The sequence below is a fragment of the Pinus tabuliformis genome, chromosome 2_1, assembly GCF_031772625.1.
Source record: "Pinus tabuliformis cultivar Carrire ecotype Pingquan chromosome 2_1, CPIR1, whole genome shotgun sequence".
Lineage (NCBI taxonomy): Eukaryota > Viridiplantae > Streptophyta > Pinopsida > Pinales > Pinaceae > Pinus > Pinus tabuliformis.
Genome location: NC_142299.1, coordinates 395802025 through 395825395, shown reverse-complemented (window position 1 = coordinate 395825395; position 23371 = coordinate 395802025).

Sequence of the window (23371 nt, the reverse complement as noted above, 5' to 3'; positions counted from 1 at the left end):
AGAGGGATTTCAATTGCACTGGGATTTTTAGGGAAGGAATAGAGCAATTGAACTGGGATTTTAATGAAGGGAAAAGTAGGGAAAATAGAGTTTAAAATTGGGGAGATGCAACAATTGTTCCTGTGCAAACCCTATCACAGCAAACTGTCCATTTTGAGCATCATGTACAGCTGTATATTGTTGATTTTGGCATGAATGTTTACACAGCATCCTTGCCTCAGATTTTTACACAACAATATGTCTTTTTGCTCTTGTAGTGGCTAGGCTATGGCATGGTAATACTTGACTCTGTTTTTGTGGTGAACATGCACATGCATTTGCCATATATATATACTCTTTTCTTTTTCATAACATTTCTTTTTATCTTTGCTGTGTTTTTATATATCTTTTGTTTTATTAACTGCTGTGTGATAATGCTTTAGGGTTTGAGTAGGGTATATAGGCATTAGGGTTTGGGAAGGAAAGATAGGCATTAGGGTTTTAGGAACTTTGGGATGGGATTTTTAGTATAGTTTGCAAATGAGATAAAAGAGAGAGACACACTGACATTTGTGAACCAAAATGGGAAACCAAGGAGGGAAAAAGGAATTATAAACCTTGAAAAACAAACATAACCCTAGCATAATGCCTACAACACAAACAATCATTCCTATCCTTTCTCCATGCATTTTTTTTTCTGTGATAACACACATATCAAGCCCATGAATTCATATCTCTAGCTTTCAAATGTATAAAGAGACCCTACCTCGGCCAATTGAGTGAATGAGAGAGAGTTTGGGTCGATTTTGGAGGTTCTTGGGCAAATCGGCCTGAGTGGTCGCGCCCTTGTAAATTTACACAGCAAAAATTGCGCTGAGTGGTCGCGCCCCACCCAAGTGGTCGCGCACCCTGCCTGAGTGGTCGCGCACCAGGCCAATACCCAATTTTGCTGCAAATCGCCTTCTTCGACCTCTCAAGTGTGTTTGCTTGCTCTCAAATGCATAATGAGGCTCCTTAGAGGGAAATTTGGCCTTTATATGCCCAAATTTTGAAAAAATTAACTCACCAAACCCACTTTGTAATGTTTTTTCTTTGGCATTCATTTTAACACTGTTTTTGAGTTCATTTTGTCCTGATTTTGGCCTTTTGAATGTTTTAACTCCGTTCTTTTTGCAGGTCAGCCATCTGAGGGATGCTAGTGAGGAGACCAGGGTTATTGCCGGCATTTTGGAGAATTTTGAAAATTTTCTTTATTTTTGCAAATTTCACATGACCTTGGGTTTAAAAACAGAGTTTTTAAAACCAAGGTATAAATTAGCTGCAACTGATGAAAAATATTAACGAAACATATGTACATGCTTCCTTCTGGTTTGCTGGGCACATGAACCTTTGACTCATGACCTTGCAGTGATTTTTGACTTAAAACCCTAGACCTAAGACTTGGGATCTCAAGACCAAAATAAACAAGTATAACACAAGCTCATTAAATGACATGACCTGCTCCAGCAAAACCAAGAAGGGAACAAAAGACCAGCTCCTCCATCAGTGTTATGGCATGCCTAATGGGATGCAAGACTGACACTGATGAGACACCTACTTATGCAAAATGCAAAGAGCTTTTGATCACCGATGGAGGGCTCAAGACCGACACTAACAGTATGTATGAGTCATTGTTCATAAGGAGGTCATACTCACTTAGTTGAGTTATAGAGTCATTCTATTCCTTTGAATCATATCTCTGCAAACTCGGCATGTACTGAGGGGGAGTATGGACAGCATAATGGTATCAAAGGAGGAAAGTTGCTTGGTCTTCCCTTTGCCCTTAATGTCAAAGAGGGAGAGTATTTTGGTGTTGCATTTTATCTATAATATTTTCTACAGCTTGCAATAATCAACACCATCATGGTTGCCATCAAGTCCAAAGGGGGAGATTGTTGGAATTATGATACAAGTGTTGTCCTTGATGGCAACTCACTCACAGGTCAATCCAGTTTTGATGAAAGGCAACTCATAGTACAACAAGATATTCATAGGTAAGATAACAATGGTACAAAAGAACAGGAAGATGGAACTAAGGTCTATTGATCAGAATAAAGAAGGTGAAGGACAAGGTTGATGTAAAGCAGTTTAAGAAGTATACGCAGGTCCACTTAGTCAAAATAGCATATACACGCAAAAAAAAAAAGAGCGTATATGTATACATGCACTATCACAAGAGGAAAAGCACATACAGGTTGGAAAATCAAGGTTTTGGTCCAAGGTATTTGGTCCAAGGTATTTGATCTGAGGTATTTGGTCGAGGTATTGGTCTGAGGTATTTGGTCCAAGGTATTGGTCCTAAGTGGTTTTGGTCCAAGGTATTAAGAATGGCCTAAAACTATATAAGGAGGAGAAGATCATTAGGCCATGGTGTGCAAGTGAAAAGGGTTTCTAAGGAATACTTCAATCTGAAGCATATTTTATGTTGCAGGGGCTATCTTGGTGATTTGATCTGAAATATTTTGTGCACCTTGAATTCAATTTTGGATCAGGATCATGAGATCTGAAATGACTTATCATTGAATGATCTAATATTGGTTAGGCCAAATCTAATTGTGTGCACCTATTTTATTCTTTAAATGTCCTGATCTGGGTTTGTCTGAAGTCTGGAATAGCAGCAAAGTTATGAGTTAAATATTTGCAGATCTGTACGCTAGTTTGATTTGGTGAAGTTGCGTATACACGTTGGTTCGGCTCTTCCAAGTAGAGTATGCAAAAGAAAAAGTATGTTGTTCAGAGATGATTGACCTATTTGATTAGTATTGTTGTTTTATTGTTGTATGTCAATGAAGTCTTCGTAGATCTAAATGTAATACTGGATGCATAAGGAGTTTGATATCTGATTGACTAATTGTATAAGTGAGAAGGGTGATCTCTGCTACTACCTGTGTAAGGTTCTGTAAATTGACAGTAGATTGTTGGTTGCTACAGACTTAATTCAGAAGTTTTATGTTTCAGTAGTTTGGAAGGTATATGCAGGTTTGATTAAAGGAAGAAGTGTATACACGCAGGTTGGGTTTATTAAAGTAGCATATACATTTTGATGCATGATTTTTGAGGTTGCAACTGGTTCTTAATGATGATGCAGGTTTATGGATTCAACACAGTGATCTGGTGACAGTGATATGATTGTTTAGATTAACTGATTGTTGGTTGATGCAGTTTGAGTTTAAAAGTTTCTGATGGGTCCAATATAAAAATTTGATGAAACAAAGCCATTATGTGTATTACTTTGTACCAAGAGCATCCAGTCTGAAAATTTATGAAACGTGGTCCCTGGAGGAAGAGAGAAGGTCGTAGCCTTTTGTAGGCCAGTGCCTATGTACTAGTAAACACATTGGCTAGTACAAGAGCTAGGGGGTTGTAGCTCCCTTCCAATAGAAATTGGAAAATGAGAGAATGTTGTAGCTTTCTGCAGGTGGGTGCTTGCATATCGGTATGACTCTACACTAATACAAGATTATAAATAGATTTTCTTATTATTAAAAGAAGACAAAGATGACAACAGCAGGTGGTTTTCACCCACATTGGGTTTCCACCTTAAATCTTAGTGTTCATGTATGTTTCTTATTTGTGATGGTTTATTCTGTTTTTACTGCACTATTTAATAAGTTACTGATGCATTGGTTATAGATCATCACATGATAAATTAACTAAATAACAAGTTCTTTGGGTATACATTGGTTTCACTAATCACAGTAGCGTGTACATGCTAGTTCACTTCACAGAAGTAGCGTATACAAATATGTTTGGGAAATGAAAAATTATTGATCTGATAATACTGATTCACCCCCCCTCTCAGTATTATTTTCAACATAACAAATCACTGAACTTTAGCCTTCTCATCTATAAGATAAGGTACATACCTCAACAGCTCTAGAAACTTGGTCGTGTACTCTGCATCTGTCATTGATCCCATCTTTATCTCGTATAATTCTTTGGCCTTGCTATCGTAGTACCTTTCTAATAAGTACTTCAATGTCTTCTTTACCTTTCAAGCTAAAGATAGAAATTTTGGCCTTCATGTTATCTATGTACTCATGCAACTCAATGAATTTGTTCATCCCAAGTATCCAAGCCTTTGCATCTTTCGGCTTCTTCACATCTCCATCAAAAGTAGGTGCCTTTTATTTCTTAAATTCATCTATAAAGTATCACCTATCAATACTCCTGTAAGGATGATAACAATGATGATCATGATGTCTGTCAGAACCAGAACTAGAATAGTACATGTACTCATCACTACTCCTATCTGGAGTGTCCAACAACCTTCCATATCTCTCCATTTCAGATTTATCCGTCTTGTGTCTACCAGGATACCTACTGCCATATGCCCCATTAGTTTTGTCCTCTTATCCATGGTTGATGTGAAGTGGCCTTTGTCACTACAATTCTGACAAACTTTGAAGGAGTATTGCATGAACCTCTGCTCGTTTTTCTTGTGCTTGTATGATCCTGTCATTTTTTGCCTTACAAATCCTTCTCTCTTCCTTCAAGATTCTCAATTTGTCTTCCAAATCAGAAGAGTGCCCACCACATTGCTCATCTAATTCATAGGGAGAGTCTTTGTAGTCTACCATCTTTCTAGCCATTTAGTCTCTTTCCTACAAGGCATACTATGTCAAATAAATCAAATCTTAATCAACCAATGTACCTTAGTATAATTTGGGGAGGATACCTCATTTTCAAGATCATCCAAATCAACATGATACATGTATAACATAATCATAACAACATATAGACATACACAAATAAGTGTATCAACACATAAACATCATTTTAGCTAGAATCCAATCATCAATGCATGACCATATTGACTACACATACCATGGCCTCATGCATGAGAATAACCATTACGCCACTATACACATGGCCACATGTAAACATAAACATGCATAAGCAATGTGTAATCAATCACACACATGCATGAACGCATGTAATCAAGCATAAGCAAACAATTCTTGTAACCAAACCTACAAGAAGGATACATATAACCAAACAAACAAGAATGCAACCAAACATACAAGAATGTAACCAAGCGACATATAACAACATGTAAGTGACATATAACAACATGTAACTAGTCATACACTCATGACGATGCACTCCACAATAACAACATCAAGTTCCTCATGATGACATCACTACAACCATGATCAACATTATGAAAATGCAACAAGCACATGGAATGCAAGTGTAAGAGACACACATGAAACTAACATGCATGCATGACCAACACACAGCCCATCCAGTCTGAGGGGTGAACCATGCTCTGATACCACTCTGTAACACCCTCCTCCCACATCTACCCAAGTAACTCACCAACTAGGGAAAACATGTGATGAGAGGCTAATGTGATTCGATTCAACCTCCTATGTGACCTTAAGGAAATGGAATCGAAAGAAACACAACATATAGAACTTCCACATCAGCGATAGTACCCCTGAGAACCATGCCAACACTTCAGGCAACTTACCCTTGGGTCCCACTAAAGTTTTTTATCACTTGACCTTTAGACGCTCTCATGCTATGGGCATACCATCATTTAGGGACCTCTGGACGCTCTCATGGGCCTGCAAGCCAGTGTCCAGGGACCATTTTGTCCAATTATGTACCAGTGCCCCTAGGATTTAGCCACCTTTTCAAGCCCAGGTCACTACCAATAATGGAATGACATCTTCAAATTAGTAAAATAACAAGGAAACGGTGATGCAAAAGAAATTAGTTGAACAAGTCCTTAACCATACCCCTACTCGCCATGACAAAAATTTCGTCAAACTTATCACAAACATGTAATCTACATGTGTAAACAATAGATTTGAGAAATGGGATTTGGTACTTATCCGAGAATCACTAAGAACAAATGTTCCCTCATGTCATTTGTTGCATTATCATCTATTAGGTCATAGATATATTTTCCATTCATTTACAAGTAAAAACATGATGAGAGCCATACATAGATTTTGTCATAAAACATATACATAACCAACATAATAACAACAGAAATACCATAAATACATCAGCCATAGAATCCACATATGAACCAATACATTTGCACATGAAAACCAAAGGAAAAATTCTCATTAATGAATGTAGAAATCAACTAAGGATGGCACTACCACGTTCCACCCAACCATAGATTAGCTGAGCCAAATATCTCTTCAGCTAATCACCCTCGTTCCATATTCCAAGCGTGAATGTGGGACTCATAACCAACTGAAAATAACCAAACAAGCATGGATGCTATCGGAGTTCTCCACCTACACCATGAGGAATTTGAGTGTCTCCTAGTCTTTGAAGCTTTACCGTAATCCATAGTCTGATCCAAGGATCACTAGGCCTTACATCGAGACCCACTCTCCAGGCTTTACCATACATCCCATCCCAAGACTACTAGGCCCAAAGGAGAGAAATCCACCTCTTGGATTTATCGTATATCCCACCATTGACCGATAAGGATTTTTAGGCCCACCGAGGCACACAGTCCTACCTTTACCTCAACCCACATTCTGGTTCAAGGGTTACTAGGCTAGTCTTTTTACCGTGATCCACAGTCTAGTTAAGGGACCATTAGGCCATGTGTTTGTCATTTCGAAGATCCACCTCACTCAGCTTCGAATCCATCCAACAATCCAGCTCAATTGAAGTATGAGAACCCATCTCATTAAGGACGTTAGGAAATGGAAAGGCTAGGCTGAAAAACATTGCCACACCTAGCAAAACCCATGCCATAACAACAAAAGAAACACATGCAATACCATGCATGCCAAATCTAGCAAGGAAATCAGATATGCAAATCAATACCTGCAAAGAATTTTTTTATAGCAGCTTCATCTTGTTTTTCCTTGCTTCATCTTTGCTTCATCTTTCCTTCTTTTACTTTCTTGATCCAATGCCCAAGTGCTCTAAGAAAAATCTAAGTGTCCAAGAGTGCGAGAGAGAGAGAGAAAGAGAATAATTAGAAATCTCCAAAACTGAACTGACAAAAAGTTCCTAGCTAATCCTCAGAAGCCTTTTTATTAATGAGGCCTCTATTTTCTTCATTTTCCATTATTTTCCTTTAATTTCCTCCTCACATGCAACTTGTGACCTCTCACCTCCTTTTTCTCGTACTTTCCATTTTTTTCATAAATAAATATGCCAAAAATTCCATATTGAAGGAAACTATCACACATAAAATAAACACAAAAATATAGAAACTAGACATGGCGGAAAAGGCCTCGGCCTTAATGTATTCCTCACATTCTCATTATTAAAAATAATATTTATGATACATATAAATACATGAGGAAATTGGTCTCGAGATAGTACGTCTATCTTGGACACTATGGTTGAGAAAATATCTCAACAACACACTAATCTAGGAGCCTAACTAGCTGGAGAGAATCTCTCAACCAACTAATCCTATACTGACTCCTAACCATGAGGAACAAACTCAATCTATAAAGGTAGGATTAAATCCTAACTTTCATGATTTTAATTAATTTAATAATTTGGACTAAGAATTGTTTTTAATGTGAGAGTGAGGCTAACATTCCCCCCTCAATGATAAGTCAAAATTAAGAACTAGAAACCATATTCCAAGTTCTCGTGCTAAAATTGTTGATCCTCAAAAAACATTTGCCTGAAAAACTACCAAAGCTAGATGTTGAAAAAACTCAAATCTGAAGAGAACAAGAATTAGTTGCATGTTTGATTCATCTTTGAATGTCGCTTGACAACTCCATCACGTGCCAAGTTGCAAAAGGATCCATCTATCATGTGCTTTCAATCAGCATCCTGGGTCCACTAACAAAATGTGATGAATGCCCACTGGCGTATCTGCTGATGTTGATCGCCCACTGACTGAAAAACAACTCACTGTCTCTTTTGTTGTGTTTGAAAACTACTCATGGTTGACTTTATTGTCGATTTCCCACTAGCAAATTTGTGTATGCTCACTCGCTGATGAAAATTCCCACTGGCTACTTCGTTGATGTTGTCGAGACTTTTAGTCTGACAACCATTGTCAATTGCATTGACATTTCCCCCCTTTGTCAGCTGAAAGGAGAGACAATCTTCTTCAAATTATTGTTGATCTCTCCCCCTTTAGGTATTGGAGTGTTTCACTGGTGTACTCCCCCATTCAACTGCACGAGAGTACCATCTTCATTTTGATTGTTGGTTGCATTATGTGTGAGTGAATTCAATTGTAAAACTTATACAATCTTCTGACCGTGGATGACCATTCCCAAGGATCAATCCATGAATAATCGATCTTCAATCTGCTTGATTGTTGTTGTTTTTTGCATTGTGCTGATGAAGGATTTGACTTGCCACAATGGTGACAAGGATGGAGATCAAAACACTGATCTTCTAGATGATCGGTTCTTTGAAAATGAAGGCATTTTGGTTTGACTGCAACTACAATTTGCGTGTATTTCTGTTTGTCTACAACTTTCTCAGAACTAGCCAATGTGATTTGTGCAAGAAACCCTGCACTGATGAACTTGATCAGTTTAGAGTAATCGGGGATATGGAAGTTGTTTTCATCTTTGTCATATCCTAATCCTCATCGATTTTTGTTACTTTTGATTTCTTCCCATGGCTTGATGATTGGTTTGGAAGAAAGTTGAACTGGATCAGGGACCACTTCGACACTTAAAGTTGGTTGGATCAGTGACTTGGAATCATCCACTGTATTTATATTTTTCAAAGACTTGGAAGCATCACTCTTCTCTAGCAACTCAGTTCTTTGTAGTTGCTACTCCAGTTGAAGGAAATCAATTGTTTCATGTGCATGTTGTAGATTCATTGAAATATCAACAAGAGTTGCCTTGCTGATTTGCACCATGTCTTCGGCAGTTGAGAGGATCAAATTGTTAATAATATCTAAATATTGAATGTTTTTCCCCATGTGAACTTGCTGGAACTCATGCTCGCTTGCTTGGTTGTTTGAATGACATGCTCGCTTGCTTTGTTGTTTGAATGACACGCTCCCTTGATTTATTGCTTATCGTATTTGCATTAAACATTGGCTTGATTTGATGCTCACTAGAATTCACACTCATGTGATGATGATTTCTTTCTAGATGGCCTTCTTGAACTTGCTTGATTGATTACTGACACTTTGTGCTTTATTGAATGTACTCACTGAATGTTCTGATTTTTTTTTAAAATAAAGGGTGTCAAAAATGCACCCAAGTGACAAATGACAAGTTCAATCTTGATGATTCAGTTAAATACTTACTTGACTTAATTTATTCACCTTAACAATTCAAATTAGGGTGTCGGTTACAACTAAGAATGCACCCGTAAATTTCAGTTAAAAAATGTTTATCTGCAAGTGATACAAAAAGTTTTTATGATGTTGATGTCGTCTTGGCTTGAAATGCTTGATTTTGTAGCATCCTTAACTTGATTGCTTTGATTGCATGATGTGAAATGTGCTTGCTTGGAAGATCATCTTATCAAGTTGATGATGTGAATCTTTGTGCTTGTGTACTTAAGCTTGATTTCAGGAGCTTGATTAAGTGTTCCTATACTTAAGCTTGTGTATGTGCATGTAGTTGTTTAAGCATAATACAAAGAGAGAATTTTGAGAATCTGAATACAAGTCATGCACATGCATTCATTACACACGGTGTACCTAAGATCCCCTTATTCAGTTTCGGGAGGATCTAGGACACAAACACCACAAAAAAATGTCTTTATTAAATAGTGAATTACATCAACCTTCACCTTCACAACATCATGAATGAAATTTCTCACGCACAAACTTTGAGAACTTCTTGGAGATAAATTGTCTTCAAAAACTAACTCAACCTTCTAGAAATAAAAAATATTCACTTATCTCTCCAAATACAAAAAATCATTTCACCCTATTACTCCAAAATAAAAAAATCCCAAAATTCAACTTATCACTCCCAATGTCACTTATCCCTCCAAACAAAAAACTTTATTATAAATACTTATCTCTCCAAAGTGACAAAACTGACACCTTGTGTATACATTCCACATGACATGCTTTCAAGCTAGGATATAATAAATTGATCAAATTAAAAAAATGGTTATGTTCCTTTATATGAATTGGATGTCAAATCTGATTGCAAACTAACTATTTTGTTGGCTTGAGGAGATTCCATCATTGGACCTTTGTCAAGTGCATAGCTAAGAATTGGCGTAATTGGAAGTGACATTGATCCAAATTATGAACGATTATTCTCATTCAGCTCAAAGATCAACGAGGATGAAAAATCGAATCACAAAAGTGTGAATTTGATTTCCTTGTTGAAGAAATGCTACCCTCTTTGAATTTGATTTTGCATATAAAAAATTTCTCCGCTCCCTTTCACATTCCACAATCTACCTTTGTGTTGTTTTCCTTGTACCAAAAGTTTGTTATCACTAAGGTTGTCCCTAAAGCTCCTTAAAGGATACGGCCGAGGTAACCACAAACCAATCTTTGGACTGCAGGTCCTAGCCTACCTGCAATCAGAGAGGGCTCTCTCTTTATAATTTAGCTTTGTTTTGGGTTGATTTTAGGCTAGTTATGATTTTCTTGGGTTTTCTTTTGATTTTGGTGGGATGGAGGATTCTTTCAAACAGAGTTGGGATGCATAGTGTGAGAAGTTCAAACCATTGGGCATGGAGTCGTGGATTAGGCTTGCTGTTGCGTTTTCTTGGTCACAAGAGGAATACAGAGTAGGATAGCTACACATAAAACAATATCGAGCTGGAATAAAGATGGAACGAAGGTCAGTGAATGAAAGGCAACTAAGTAGCTCTCATTATGCTAACAGAGGGAAGGTGAATGAACATTTATATAGGAGCAATCAAGGATTCCTAAATAACATTCATATATGAAGGAACTAGTGTAAATATGAGCAAATCAGTATTCATATTCAGGACTAATTCAGAGGAAAACATAGATAAATCACAGAAATTAAGAACAGAATACACATAAGTGAGCTCTAAACTATTCTTTCTTTCTATTATTTAGATAGTGAAACAATGATGGCATAAAACATATAAACTGTAAACAGAGATAAGAAACACTTATTGGGCTATGTAGAAGCGTTAGGATTCCATAGTCACTCTTCAGTCATTAAAACACAACAGTCAGCTCATCTCCCAAACATTCCAGCAATCTTTGATTATAGAGACTCTCAGAAAATACAATGCAAGTCTAGAGGAATTTATCGACCAACCAACCCTTTTTTCATAATAGAGGGTGGTTTAAATAGAAAAAATATCTACAGACAACAGATCTGGGATAGATCTCCTCAAATAAATGCCTTTAACCTAATTTGTACAGAAGTAAATGGCAGAAATATCTATCTAACAACTGTGTTGGGGCAACTGGCATCTCAAAATATCTATTACAGCAGATCTGAGGAAAATGAGTGCTTTAATCTATTTTATCTTGAAGTAAATGCTTAAAACATTTATCTAAGTGCTGCGCTGGGACAGCTGCCTCAAAAATGGATCAACATATGTCCTTATGGCTCTGTGTTGGCTCCTTTAGCCATAAATGTGCTTTAAATTCATTCATCTGCACCTGCAAGTGGTTCTGCTGCCTTAAGTGGCCAAAACTGTGAGTTGGTGAGCCTTTATTGCTCAGAGCTGCTTTATTGACTTTGCTGGGAGGCTCTTTAATGATTTCCTACTTTGGGTTCAAAGTTTGCATTGAACACCTTCACTTATACACTTTGCTGCATCCTGATACACTTTGGCACTGAATCTGGGCCTTTTCTCACCGCTGATACTCTTTAAACTGTCCCATCGCCCCCTTTCTGCCTTTTAATGCAAAAATAACTGCTGCTAATGTCCTTCGTGGCCTTTGGAATGCTATCGCGCTGGCCGATCAAAAATGGTACTAAAAATGATGAACAACTGCTAACTGGCGGAAGACTGGATGCTGGAGGCACGCTGAGGCCAAAATCCTGCAATTTGGAGCTATTTCGGGCCTGGAGCGATCAAATATGGACTAAAGAATGCCATGTTTCTTTTGGAGGCGGGGTGGGCACGGGCGCCGAACTGTTTAAAAGAAAATGGCCCTTTTCCCTCTTATAAGGCAGAAAAGCTTTAAACATGAAAATCCTTCAAAATTGGGGCGGAAGCAATTACTGTTCATAAGATTGAATGTTGGTCGTTGGATCCGGCGCGAGCCGATCCAACGGCTGGCGGTAAATCGCATCGGGGGGGACCATTGGTCCCAACACATAAAACCTCCAAAAAGCGATGAACCTGGCGGACCCGAAACGCTTATAGGCTCTTTCTTTATGGAGATTGGGTCTGGCCCATCGGAGCTTTCATATCGGCGGATTTGGTAAAAATGGGTGAGCGGACCCGATATACTATATGCTGCACTTTATTACTTTTCGGCTCCGGGATATAGGAGCACACAGTGCGGATCTTTTCGGACCCGATATGCCTTTATGCCACGCTTTATTACTTTTCAGCTCCACTGGTCGGAGCCATATAAGAGTGATGCGATTAAATATGGGTCGTTGATCTCTGGGCTTGAATGGGCGGCTGAGATTAACTCGGCAATTCGCTATTGGCAGGGTCATGGTGTTGCCACATAGAAACGCCGAAACCCATTGGACCCGATAAGTTATATAGGCCCTCTTTATTTTATTTCGAGTCTGACCCATCGGTGGGACCCAAATCGGCGGTTTTAACAGTGGAATGGGTCCGCGGACCCGAAAACCCTTAACACTGCATTTGATAACTCATCGGCTCCGCCAAATCGGAGCAGTATATGGGGCGATGCGAAGTGGGGGGCCGCGCGACAAGATCTGGGCCGTCAGATCTGGGGCCCGATCCAACGGTCCTGGATCCGTCGGCGGATCGGCAGTCGGAGGGACCGGGGGGCGGCACACATAGAATCGCCGAAATATGGCGGACCCGAAATCCTTTGCAAGCCCTTTATTATTTTTGAAATCGGGTCCGGCCCGGGCTTTCGGCAATGCAACATAGAGTTAACACATTATATCGCCCGACCTCCGACAGCGATATCGCGTCGGAGGGAGGGCACATGTCTTCGGAGGGTTTCCAAATATGCTTGTTATATGCCACTTCCCCCTCCCGATAGCGATATCGCATCGGAGGGGGACCAAATAGATCCTTTTCTCATCGGAGCATGCATTTTATTAAAATGCAAAGGAAAAATGAATTCGGAGGGGTAGCCTTTGGTGTTTCAGATGGATTCTAAGGCATCGGAAGGGGTCCGATGGCCAAAAAGGGAGGATTTTTTCATTTGTAGAAGGTTTTTAATGATTTTTGCATGGTTTTTGGCAACTTTCATGCCTTGGAAGGAGTCCAAAGGCATTTAGGAGGAATTTGATGTGTTTTGAGAGGGTTTAGTGGCCAAAGAGGGTTTCATGCCTTATAAAGGCAAACCAAGGCCAAAGGGATGATTTTTATACATATGAAGGTAAACTATGCAAAGGAATGAGTCCTTTTGCATTTGGAAGATGGTTAGAGGGGTCAATGAGGGTTCTTGCTGAGTTTCAGATAAACTTAGCAATTCCCGAGGATATATATGGTTATTTTTCAACCAGGGGGAGGGATAAATATATAGGGGAGTTATATACATAGTTTTAGTAGGGGAAGGGGAAATAGATAGGGAGCTACGTAGTAAAGTTAATAGTTAATATGATAATGATGAGAAAAAGCGCTAAGAATGATGTCTTAGGCTATCAATGGGGGAAAATGACTGATAGAAGAAGTGTGAACATTCCTTGAGTGAAGCAGATCTCCACCAAGGCAAATGATATGGAGAATGATGAATCTAAGAGGTATCAAGCAGATCTTGACCTCTTTAGGGGAAGTTAGTGAGTGACTTGGGGACAGAGGAGGAAGGGGAAGTTAGACATGCCTCGCTTGAAGTCCTTCAAATGGAAAACTGCCTCAAACTTGTGATATGAATAGATATGACACTTGAAAATCTGAAATGGATCACAAGTCATGATTCTGCAACCACAAAGCTACCTACCCGGCCTATTCACCTAGCATTTTCTCTTCTTTTTGGTTTGGGTGCACTTGAACTAGCATACCCAACTTTTCATTCTTTTCTTCTTGCTATCCTCCTATCTAAATCTACACTTATTGCATCCAGGGGCTCAGATTAGGCTGTTGAGCACCCTTGTTTCTCTACCTATTTACAGATCTGCCAAGATTAAGCTGTTTGGACAGATATTCATTCTCTATATTCTACAACAGGAAATTGAAACCTAGGGAAGCCAAGATTAAGCTGTTTGGACCTCCCTTAGCTGAAAACTCATCAAAAATGGATCAACCCATCAAAAATGGAACACAGCAGTGGCATTTAGACTAGCACACTCTCATAGATACTTCTCTGGCCTCTGTAGCAAATATGGAACATTGCAGTATGCAAAGTATGACATCTTTGGCATGTAAAAATGTCAATCATGAAAGATGATTAACCTGTTGCAGCAGGAGGCTAACAGTAGGCACCCTCAACTCTTCTTTTGCGCATTCTCCATTTGGTGACAAAATTTGATTTTGCTATAACTCACTTTGACATAGCCAATGATAGTTTGGTCCCATGAAATTGAAGCCCCAACCTGTAACTCAAGTTGTGAACCTTAACTTTTGTGAAATATGGATGAGACCTTGTGGAAAATTGTGAGCTCAAAATCTGTTAGAAAACAATGAGCTCTAACCATATGTCTGCATGCAGTGAACATAATGGTCTTCATTCACTACACATCGTAATTAACACAACTAACCTATTGGTTCTACTCTTTGTCTCCAAATCGCACTAAAAACTTCTTGGAATTTTGTGACTGAACTGCATGCACCCATCCTCAATTTTCGTATGGACTCAATACGTTGTAGCTAGGGTCCCGTGGACAGCAGGCTCTTATCCACATTCCTCTATGCAGTATCGTTACCCATCGGGTTTCAATAGATGGGGGGATCCGAAGTAATAATAGTAAGTTTCAAGGGACTAGAATCCCAGCTTACGATATTTCTGGACACAGGCTCAACTCGTCAAATTAACAAATAAAATTTATAATAGATAAAGCATTAAAATGAGGAGTATGCCTCCTTGAATGATTTTTTTCAATAATTGTGAAAAAGCAAGTATTATCTGAAATTTGCAACAGCAATAAATTGAGGAAAACACAACCATTGGGTGGGATCAATTGCGCAGTCAAATGCAATCTGTATTTGTAATTGATCCATTTTGTTTTAAATAGAGCAACATGCATTTGCTTCACAGGTGGCAGGTTCATCTCATAACTTGGCCTTGTTTGTCAGACAAACAAATATTTAAACCACCCATGAATCTCTGGCTTAAAAGAAAAATATAGCCAGATTTAAACAAAATAAATTGTTGCTAGAGCTATCTACACAATGGCTTCATACACACACAAATCCATGAAAATGTTGATCTCTTTACACATGCTGACAATAGAGAAGAGTGTAAACCAAGCTACGAGAATTCCCACAGATTCCCCTGGATGAGCTTCACACTGCAATCTTTGTGCAACAACTACACTGCCATTTCGAACTAGAATATAACACAAAATACTCATTTCAATGCGTTTAACAAACCCCCATCTCATGCAGCACTAACAGATCCATGCTGCACACAAGTCCAGGAGCAGACAGGTTCTCTACAACATGAATTCACATGAGCGCAACATGAACACATCCCCAAACTCCATCAATTTATCCTCAAATTTATGCATCGCACATCAATTTCAGACGAAAGCATGAAAGCTTTTAAAAGTTTCAGTGCTTTAAACCTCATTTTAAATTTATCCTAAATTTTCACAGATAAATTGCTTTGTCAGTATTCAAAGAAGAAAAAAAAATCACCTCAACTTTGAAGCCGCAGGAAAAAGTACAAATGTGTGCCAAATCTTTGTTTCCTAGTGAATACACTTCTAAGGACAATGAAAAGCCAAAGAAGGCTCTGGCCTTATCCTGATATTTATAGATTTGCAGGCATACCACCAATTTAACGACTAGAAATGGAAGCTTTACCAGAATTCTAATGGTTCAAAGCACCGAGTGTGGCCAATCTCTTCCCCTTTACCATTGGTTTGATGATTTCAGAGTTTAGAGGCACATGGCGATGGAGCTAGGATGCACGGTGTATAATTTTTAGAGTCCTCTTCAACTTTGTGTCAACACTGCGTCTAACTCCAATGGAAAGTGACCCCATGTCTTTTGCAATCGATATCAACACAGTGAGCTAGTCTTCAACTCAGCGATCCACACGACGCCCAATAGGTATTCACTCTACAATGATCTCCTTAGTGTTGCTACTCTTCAAAAAATTTGCAATGATGTTGACATTCTTTTAATCTCTTCCCTAGTCAGTGATTCCTCCATATGTATATTGTGCTCACGCACAAAGAACAAAAATCTCACACATACTTAGCAATTTCATTGGTAATTACACACCAAAAAATGTAGTAACTTCATATCACGCAGCAAATTCCCAGGTATTTATAATGTGGTCGATCCAACTAAAGGAAACTCCACTCTCAACTCCTCACTATATCATCTCATATACGATCAATCTGATGCTTTCCTCTAGTATCTCCTTCCACGTACGCATCTCTTTCCAAAACTATGCAGGTATGCAACTCTTTCCATCTATGCAATGACCTTACACAATTTGAATTTACACAAATTGGCTCATTTGCTCACAACATCCATAGCATAACTTCATGAAACAGAAATATAGAAACTAGACATGGCAGAAAAGGCCTCAACCTTAATGTATTCCTCACATCTCATTATTAAAATAATATTTATGATACATATAAATACATGAGGAAGTTGGTCTCAAGACAGTACATCTATCTTGGACACTATGGTCGAGAAAATATCTCAACAACACACTAATCTAGGAGCCTAACTAGTTGGAGAGAATCTCTCAACCAACCAATCCTAAACTGACTCCTAACCATGAGGAACAAACTAAATCTAGAAAGGTAGGATTAAATCCTAACTTTCATGATTTTAATTAATTTAATAATTTGGACTTAGAATTTTTTTTAATGTGAGAGTGAGGCTAACACATTTTTCCTTTCCAAAGCCTTAGTTATTGCCTTTGCTAATTTCCTTAGCCATAATAAACCAAATTAACACCCCCTAGGATGTCTTTCCCAACATTCAACTTGGAATAAGTGTCTCATCAACCATGATTACTATTTTTAAATTTTATTACATGGAATTTTCACCAGGGTTGTTCATTAGATAAAGCATTCAGGGTGAGAAGAAAAGTTGAAAGAAAAATTATGGCAAAATTAAATTATACCACTCACAACTATAAATATGGAAGTGTTTTTGCTCCTATTCTTCCTCAACCTACAAGGTTGACACAACAACAATTGGAGGAAAAAATAGAAAAGGGGATTTGCTACAATTGTGATAGCAAATACACTGAAGGTCATAAGTGTGTTGAGAAGAAGTTATTTTGCATAGATTTTTGAAGAGGAGGAAGAAAAGGAACAAGAAACTTTAAAAGAAGAGGATATACACTAGGAACCAACCTTAGAGAAAGAAGAAATGAATCTGTCCATATCTTGTAATGCATTGGTGGGAATTACCACTCCTCAAACTCTCAAGATAGAAGGATATATCAAGCATAAAAAGGTAATAGTGTTGATTGATTCGGGTAGTATCCATAATTTTATTCATTGTAAGATAGCTAAGGAATTGAATAGCTTTCTATGTCTAGCACCAGATTGTCAATTGATGATTGCAAACGGAGGAACTATAAATTGATTTCTCTGGAAAGTGCCATAATATCAAGCTAACCATGGGGGCATATGTATTAAATATTCCAATGCTTTCCATTTCAATGGGTGGTGCTGATGTTGTACTAGGAGTTCAATGGTTACAATCTTTGGGGATAATAGCCTTTTATTTTCAAGAAAATTTCTTGAAAAAAAAAATTGTGAAGGAAAGGAAATTGAATTAACTAGGGGTATCATAGGGAAACTATGGAAGATCATTAGCTCTAATGACATGACAAATATTTTGAAGAAATAAAAAGGGGGCATAATTGCACAATTATTCTCACTAGAGGTTCAAACATCAAAATCATTTATTTCTCCATATGTCCAAAAAGTCTTGGATAATCATTCCAGAGTATTTAAGACTCCCAAAGCCCTCCCACCTATTCATGATATTATTATGCTATTCACTTAATTCTAGGAATTGTTCCAAACATCAGGCCTTACAGACATCCATATGCCCAAAAGAGTGAATTTGAACATATGGTTTCATAAATGCTAGAGGACGGTATAATTCAACCTAGTCAAATTTATTTCTTTGCTCCAAGAGTATTGATACAAAAGAAGGATGGGTTATGGTGTATGTGTTCGGATTATAGGGAGCTTAAAAATCTCACTATTAAAGATGAAATTCTCATTCCTGTCATTGATGAATTGTTGGATGAATTACATGGAGAAATTTACTTCACAAAGATGGATCTTCATTTAGGATAGCATAATATTATAATGAAGACCGAAGACATTCTGAAAACAACATTCATAACTCATGAAGGTCATTATTAATTTTAGGTAGTGACTTTTGGTCTTATTAATGCACCTTCCATACTTCAAGGTTTGATGAATTCCATTTTCAAACCCTTCCTTAGAAAAATTTTGTTAGTATTTTTTGATGATATACTAATCTACAACAAATCTTGGAAGGATCATGTTCAACATGTTGACAGGGTGCTCAAACTATTGGAGGAAAAACAATTATATGCAAAAACCTCCAAATGTTTCTTTGGAGTATAAGAGGTGGAATATTTGGGTCATATTGTATCTCATGAGGGTGTTAAGTTAGACCCTAACAAAATTAAATCCATTAAGGAATGGAAAATCCCCACAACCCTAAAGCATCCTTAAGGATTGCTTGGGTTGGCATGCTATTATCCCAAGTTTGTTAAGAATTATGGGAGAATAGAAGTGCCTCTAACAACATTACTAAATAAAAATGCATTTTCTTGGACTCTTTGAGAAACTAAGGCCTTTGAACATATTAAAGAGGAAATGTGTCAAGCACTGATCTTAACTACACCAAACTTCACAAAAACCTTTATTGTGTAATGTGATTCCTTGGGAAATGGAATTGGTCTTGTTTTAATGCAAGAAGGAAGACCCATTTCCTTTGAAAGTCTTCCAGTCAAGGGAGAGTATTTACAAAAACCTATTTATGAGAAGGAAATGTTGGCAATACTACATGCACTAAAGAAATGGAAACCTTACCTAATGAGAAGACACTTCAAGGTAAAAAATTATCATGATAGTCTTAAATACCTTTTGGAACAAAGAGTATCTTTAGAAGGGAAGTAAAAATGGGTCACAAATATTTTGGGTTATGACTTTGAAATCATCTACAAAAAATGGAAGAAAAATATTGTTGCAGATGCACTCTCAAGAAAGGATGAAGGTTTGGAAGAATTTCTCTATGTCATTTCTATTATCTAGCCTAATTGGATAATTGAAGCAAGGGATGAATGGAAGAATAATGAAGAGGTGTGGACACTCATTCAAAATTTGTAGTAAGATCCCAATACATCTAATACATTTATCTGGAAAAATGATTCATTATGGTATAAAGATCGCTTATATCTATGTAAGCATTCCCAACTCAAGCAAAATATTCTTTTGGAATTGCACACCTCCCCCCTTAAGAGGGCACTATGTATTTTTTAAGACTTATCACAAGGTCAAGAAGGAATTTTTTTGGGATGACCTTAAATCTGACATTCAAAAGTTTGTGGCAAAATGTTTGGTTTTCCAACAAAATAAAGTTGAGATAGTTAAGACCCCAGGTCTGTTACAACCTTTAGCCATTCCAAGTCGGCATTGGGAGGAGGTCTCAATGGATTTTATCGTAGGTTTACCCAAGTCTGAAGTAAAGAGTGGCATCATGGTGGTACTTGATATAATTACCAAATATGCACACTTTTGTGCATTATCTCATTCTTTTAAAGACAATACAATTGCTATTGCATTTATGGAGACAATTCAAAATCTACATGGAAACCCAAATATTATTGTAAGTGATAGAGATCCCATTTTCACTAGAATTTTTTGGACAGAATTATTTTCTTATCTTGGTACTCAATTAGATCATAGCTCATCTTATCATTCTCAATCTAACGGGAAAACTAAGATAGTGAACAAATTTTTGGAAGGATATCTTCATTTCTTTGTATCTTATAAACAAACACAATGGGTCAAGTGGATACCTTTGGCTAAATGGTGGTATAACACTTCCTTCCATACTACAGCAAAAATGACCCCATTTATGGAACTTTAGGGATAGCATCCACCATCCATAACATCATATTTAAGAGAAAATTCTAAGGTTCAAGTAGTGGAAGATCACATCGAGCATCAAAAACAAGTTCTCCAACTCTTAAAGGATAACCTCACTTTGGTATAGAATCAAATGGAACATCAAGTAGATCAGCATCACAGTGAAAGAAGTTATGATGTAGGCAACTAGGTATTTTTAAGGCTATAGCTATGAAAACAAATGTCCCTCAAGCAAGCTAACAAGGATAATAAATTATCACCCAAGTATTATGGTCCTTACAAAGTGTTGCAAAAGATTCGTACTATGGAATACAAATTGGAGTTGCCTGCATATTCCTAAGTACACCCAATTTTCCATGTTTCATGCTTAAAGAAGGTTATTGGTGAGAAGCTCCCAATTCAAACAGTATTGCCAGAACTTGCCAAAAAAGGAAAAATCATATTGGATCCTGAAATATTCACAGAAACAAGAACCTGACAACGAAGAAATCGATTAGTTTCATAATATCTAATTAAGTGGAAGAACTTAAACATTGAAGATTCCACATAGGGGGATGATAATTTTATATAGAAGCATCCAAAACTACTCAAGCGTTGAGGACAACACGTTTTCGAACGAGAGGAGCATGGTAGGTCCCTATAATACTAGTGTATCCCCCTTATTGTTATTATTAGTGTAGCCCCTTTATTGTTATTGTTAGTGTAGCCCCCTATTGTTATTGTTGTGCCCACGTAGCCCCCATATTGTTATTGTTGTGCCTCATAGAAATCCACTATTGTTATTGTTGTCCTTACATTATTATTGTTATGTAGGCTTTGGTTATATTTTGACCCCTTAGACTACTATATATATCAAGGAGGTCTTGTCATTAGTATCATCCAAGAATTTTTCATTTGTGTGATGTAAAGGAGGTTGCCCCCTCAAAGAGGTTATTTTTCAAGTCGTTAATCTATCTTTTGTTTTGTTTTGTGAGTTAATTGCATAACATATTATCGCCCTCCTTTCCAGTATGTAATAGTGTGAGCAAGGGATGATCGTATGTCTGTGAAATTTTACTTTTTAACAATTTTGATCATACTATTTACTCTAATTTTAGATATTAAAATTATACCTTTATTACATGGAATAAATATCTATTGTCAAATAAATGGAGTGTTTTTCTTATATATATTAAATCTTATGAAATTGAAAATAACACTTTTATGTTTAGATTTTTTTTTAAATAAACCTTTTACATAGAACTTCCACATAAAATAAATAAATAAATTTAATATTAAAAAAGTTAATTTTATAATATTTCATAAAATAATGAAATTACTCATTTTTATGAAAGTAATAGCATAACCAAAAACCAATATGAAAAATCATCATAAAGAAATGTGACAAAAAATCAATTAATGTTTATTAGTATGAATAAGTAATTAATTATTATTTTGGACAGTATAATTATCATTAAAGAATTTTAAAAAAAAATACTTTGAATGGACAGTATAATTATCATTAAAGAATTTAATAATAAATAATAATAATAATAACTTATTTAATAAAAGAATAAAAAAATAACTAAATAATAATAAAGGGAGGATGGTCAAAGTTAAATAATAATAATAATTAAGAAATAAAAATATATTAAGATAATTCTAATAATTTGAAAAAAAAAATCTTAAAATAAAAGTCAATAAAGAATGAATATTAAATGGGTTTGATTACTAAGAATAAATTAAGAGAAAAAAAAAAAAAATCATAAAGTAAAGATCAGTAAAGAATGAACATTAAATGGACTTGATTCCCAAGAATAAATTAAGAAAACAATAAGAATGAAGACTAAAATGGACTAGCTCACTGACAGTAAAATAAAAAATAAACCAAAAAATTAGACATACAATAAATAAAGTTTGAAAAATTAAAAAGGTTAATAAAAATATAATATAAGTAAGATAAAATCAATTTATTATTACCAAATTATATTAGATTTCTTAATATTAAGATGTTGAATGTTATTTTTGGATATTTATTTAGATATTGAAAGTTATTTTTGGATATTTATTAAGATATTGAATGTTATTTTTGGATATTTATTGTGTGCACATATAGAAAACTCCAAATCTACGCAAAGTAAATATAAACTCCAAATCTACGCAAAGTAAATATCCACAAATAACATTCAACAAGATTGTTGTGGAAATATACATACCCAAATAATATTAATATGTTAAAATAATTATCGAATTAATATTTTAAAAATTAAATTAAATAATAATTTAAAATTCACTAATATTTAAAAAAAAATTGTATAATTAAGAAAATGAAAAGGAGATATGGTTAAAAGAATAAAAAGATAGAAAAATTCTAACAAAATTAATTAAAGCGTAATAAAAAGATGAAAAATTTAGAAAACAATTCAAAATTCAAAACTATAGTATAAAAGATTAATTAAATAAGAGGAAGAATTGAATAGGAGTGTTTAATTATGAAGATAATGGATAATGGTGTTTTAAAAATTATTAAATTTGAAACTATAATTTAAAATTGTTTACTTATTTTTCTATTTTAAAGGACATTTATAAATAAAGATCAAATTTTACTTCTTTACATTCATGAAACCATTTTTCACATTTCTATGTTTTTGGTTAAAAATATTATCAAAATTATTTTAAAATCTCGTATAATTTTAAAGTTGTTTTTAAAATCATTGTAGATAACATTGAATTTTTAATATTTTTAAGATGTTTACTGAGGTTACTGATCATGTGGCAAATCATTAAAGTTGTTTTTAAAATCATTGTAGATAACATTGAATTTTTAATATTTTTAAGATGTTTAATGAGGTCACTGATCATGTGGCAAATCATAAATAGGCTAGCTACTAGACCAACAATTTTTTCAAATCTATTTCCATAGTCACATTACCTTATTTACTTTGATCAAACCAAAACCTTTATCCAAAATCCCCTTTATTATTTAAAGTAGTTGAAATTGAAAAGCAATACTTACTATATCCCCCTTACTTCTCTTAGTGATTCAATTCCTTTTTGTTTTA